Consider the following 5,155-nt stretch of genomic DNA (forward strand, 5'->3'; position numbering starts at 1 on the left):
ATTTTCAGATCAGATCAAGCCGCCAGAGATCTGGATCTGAATCTGAAATTTTCAGATCGCCTTTTTCCAGATTCAGATCAGGTCAGAACGATCTGTTTCGACGACTATTCTCAAGTTATTTAAGAGTTAATTTTGATGACAGCACTGAAAAAACGATAAATAAATTTATGAAAAATCCCTCCGTAAATTAGGAGAGTAAAGGTTGTTCAGCGATTCACCAATTACACTTCCATCATTTCTGCTGTTTGTGAAGACAAAGAACTTACAATACGTACACGCGTGAAACACCATGAATGAATTTTATGAATCAACGTTGTTGTTTGCTTATTAATTCGATTTATTTATGTTTATTTCTGAGTTCATAGATATAATATGTGTAAAGATGTGCTATGTTATCACACTTGTAATTGAAATAATCGCATTCGCGCGTGTGAAATGATCGTTGGTGAACATTTTATGATTGCCAAAGAAGCCATTTAAATGATACACTGATAAAGCTGATCATCTGTTATCGACGACAGTGATAAACAATGACAATGATCTCTGGTGTGTAGTCCCTTATAAAACCAACAAATTTTTAAAAATTCTGAAGTAATAGATTATGTATCAAGCACCCATCATCGGTGCAAAAAATTGTTGGAAAGAAAACACGCAAGTGTCGCAATTACCACAGCACCACCAAGCATGACAAACCAACTTCAAAAGTGTCAAAAATGACGACCACGAGTGGATATCAGAATCTGATAAACGTATCACTTGTTTTCACATACCGGTCGAAAGGAGTCGACTGGTTATTTAGGAAATTCACAGGCGATGACAAGTTTACGAATGAGCAGAACTCAAGGTTTCGGAGTCACGAATTTCCAAGCATTCACTGGTATTCATTGACGTTAATGAGTAATTCTCCTCATCATTAATGATGAGTAATGAGTGGAAGGAGAATTTTCAATTATTTTTTTTGTCACGCATCGAAGGGGTGTAAATTAATAGGTGAAGAGGGATTTGATAGAGATTTCAACTAGAAATGAACATCGCAAAAATTAGATATAATAAAAACGTTTGGTAAAAACTATATGACGTTTCAACAATTCAAGAACAATTTTCCCACATGATTTATAATAGCAAAATAATCTTCTACCTTCATTATTTACTTGATGGCTTTTGTGTCGGCAATGCGACAGGGGATTGAAAATCGTGACTGACACAAAATTCTCATTTATATTTTAATTTTTTTTTCTCGTTTCTTTCTGAATAGTAATATAAGTGTCAAAATAGTTCACAAATTTATTTATTTATCGAAGTATTAATGTGCACTTTTCATGAAAGGGGAGGTTTGCGTGCGCTATAAATTTATATAGGTCTAGGTACTTTTCGCATATATATTGACAACGTGTAAAACTGTGAATGTGGATAAACAGATCTTTTATTCTTTTATTAAGTCGAAGAAATAACAAACAATAGAAAAATATAAATTTAAACAAAATATAAATCGAAACATTGTGAGAAAAATTGCCAGCAAGCGGTCAATCAGAATAGGCGCACCTGGTCTCTTTCCTCTATTCTATGACAACTCTACCGATTGAGTGCGATTCACCATCTTCCTGAAAGATGTCGCTGCAACAAAACTAATGTCAACAGAAAAATAATTTATTCTCGACTATTTTAGTCAAACAAAATGCCATCGTACAAAATATGACCTGAGGACTCGAGAACATTAAACAGGTTTTCAATGGGCCCTATATTTTATTGAGGATACAGGTTTTAAAAAACGTTTGTTCTCATTTTATCATATCCTTTTTTAAGACTCTCCTGTTACTGGTTTTGAATAGAAATTACAGAAATCGTAGATGTATAAAACTAGCACAACTAGTACATTATAGCCCCGAGTGGGACGACACACGTTAATTAGGATATTTACCAAGTCTTCTATTGATTTAAATATTTCAGGTGTCTAAAAAGTCTTTTACTCCAATAAGACCAAATTAGCCAAAGTTCAATGCAACGTACTGTTGTCGCTGTCGTGGACATATGAACTGCCGTCCGGATTTAATTATAAGTGAATAGATCTTTAGAAAAATATTTATTGCACATTCATATGGGACAAAAGTTACGTTTCTTACTTAGGAGTTGAGTATAAATGTGATAGGATTGTTAATTCGCAAGAACTAATATTGTTTTAACGTAGTGAATGATTTGCCCGTTTCAGCGCGCAGCATTTTTGTGGGACGTAATATGCGCATTTTAGTTACATATTAATCTGAACTAGATTCTAATTCATTTTAAAATTTTCAAATGTTACTCGTATCACGAAATAGTCATTGAATATATTGGTTCTGGTGTTTCATGTCTGATACAAAATCTGTTACTTCATTGACTTCAACAATAATACACAATGAAATGAATAAAATCAAATAGATAGATCGCGCGCACTGCCTATTTTTAGACCCGTACGAAGTACTGGGGTCTTATAGGTTTACGCATACGTTTGTAACACGTCGAATTGGACTCCCTGAGTAAGAGGAAACCTATTGTGGTTGTCTAGAGATGCCAAATCCGCGAAAAAAAAATGTCCGTCTGTCCGTCTGTCTGTCTGCACGATAACTTGAGTAAAACGCATCCGATTTTGAAAATTCTTTTTTTTTCCCGTTTGGTAATGTCAAAAGACAGGCTAAGTTCGAAGATGAGTGATTTTGGATCGACCCCTCCCGAGCTGTGGCCCAATAAGTGCTTTACGGTTTTTCGAAGATATCTCCGGACATTTAAACGTTAAACTTGTAAGTGATACGTCAAATAAAAGGTATATACAATACCGATCGACAAAAAAAAAGTTTATGGAAATCGGATGACCGACTCGTGAGTTAGACCCCTTGGTGTGGAACAGGCACAGGGCGGCAAGCAGTTTTTGCTTGTAGGTCGGCCACATTTGAACATATTTCGTCTGTTTTAGCTTTATTAGATAGGTACTGACCGTACCAATCAGGGAATTTTTTTTTATGAAATTATGTTCTCTGGAGCGTGAGCTAGGTCTCTTGGAGTAAGCTCTTATCTGGCTACTCGGAAGTACAGTGAACGTGGTGTATTTTGACAATATCTCGAGTAAATTTTGACCGAATTTCATGAATTTTTTTTTGTTTGAAAGGTATTAACGAATGTAAAGCGTCGGTACTATTTCCGGTCTCCTAACAAAATGGCTGTCGGCGGCCATATTGGATTTTAGTAAAATAGAAATATCTTGGGAAAAATGATACTTAGAGAGTTTCTGTTAACATGGAAATAATTTGTTATGTGTGTGGGGTTTCAGGGATTCCATATACGGATATCTATATATACCTATATACAGCTATATTGAGCTATATACAGGCATATAGAGCTATATAATAGCATATATTTATCTGTGAAATGTTTATTTATAGTGAAATATAGTTAAATATAGCGGTATATAGCTGTTTAAATAGGAATTTATGAAATTTGTCTTCGTACGGGGCTGTCTATATTGCCTCCGGCAATTTAGTTGTATATGATAACAAGGCAAAGAGTGGATAATGTAAGTGATTTTAAAGGGAGAATAGTTTTTCAGCAGAGAAGAAAATGAAGTAAGAGAAATGAAGAGTTTCACATTAAAGGCTTTTCATACGAATAGGTGTTTCGTACGGGTCGGCGTTAGCTATGTTTGTTTCTATTTTTTGGTTCTTCTAACAGATGATTATATCCGTTTCTAGTTAAGAGATTAATGGATTTCTTTTTTTGTAACTTGTGACATACCACCAACAATAAATTTTCCATTTTCTTTAAACAATTCAAAATAAAAAAAAAACTTTTTCAAGAAAATACACACAAGACGTCCGATATTTCCTGTTTTAAGTAAACAATTTGTAAAATATGTTGTAATTGGGTCACCAATTTTACATAATATAGTGTTGGATGTACTGCACGATATACAATTATGTACGCATGATGGTTTGAGGATGGATTTCTAAAAATATCAAACTTTTTTTTTAACATCATCACAGAAAGAGATATCTAGACCGACTTTGTTACCACGTTGGTTGTGTGGACAGGAGAATTTATATTGAAATATATAAACACACAAAATCAAACGCGGTGTTGATTATAGCTGAAAATACTTTGCACAACTATTACACATGACGAGATTTGCACATTTCATTAAGTTTTTCGTTCGACTTCTGTTTATCTACTAGTTACTAGCTTCTTTGTACCTTGCAAAATAACAGTATTTTGTCTGATAGACGGGAGATTTAGCAGATTAACCAGTCTCATACTGCTATTCATCTGTTATCGATAACGACGACAAAATTAATGACAAGCTCTGGGTAATATGGTCCTTTTTATGGTAGAATGTATGTTAATAAAACTGAAGTACAAGATTTGAAATCATCATATGCTTGCCGTCTGTAACAGGTAAAGAATGATAGAAGAGTGTAAAGCCTTGTACTTTACAAAGGTGATAAAAATGCAACATAGCCTTTGAATTTTACATGTAAAATCAAAAATTAGTCAACAGGAAATGATTCTATAAACAAAGGAATAAGGTGGCATTTTGACAGCGTCAAAGCGAAGTTTGTTTGCTAGAGAGGGTACTGGTAATAGACAAGAATTAGTTGTCGAAAGCTAAGCAAATAAAACTAAAAAAAATTACTAAACCACTTAACCAAATATCTTATTAATCCATTAGAGTGATAAGTTAATCTATTCTCCTACTATGAGAGACGTATATGTAGTGAATATCTCGGATCTTGTAACTCTTATTTTCACAGTAAGAAAATTTTTACGAAGATTTTAAACCACACGGGTGGCTCAAAATTTCCATGCTTCGAGAAACAACATTATGTTCCTCCCAGATTCCACTCTGTATTAAGTCAAAATGACAAAATAAATTCACAAAAAAACGTTGGGTATATTTTCTCTTCTCATCATCGCAACACAACAATACCAAATGACTCAACAAGAGAGAAAGAATTATGAGTTTCAATGGGAAAATGTATTCAAAATAAAAACCAGCAACTGCTTATAGCACAAGAGCTCAGCACAATTGTGCGCAACCATTGCTGGTTGTAGTATATACAACGGTGTCTGTTTTATATATATCAAATACCAATTTTTTTCGTTCATTCAAACCATTCGGCACGATATACTA

Source organism: Bradysia coprophila, chromosome IV, assembly GCF_014529535.1.
Source record: "Bradysia coprophila strain Holo2 chromosome IV, BU_Bcop_v1, whole genome shotgun sequence".
Taxonomy (NCBI): Eukaryota; Metazoa; Arthropoda; class Insecta; order Diptera; family Sciaridae; genus Bradysia; species Bradysia coprophila.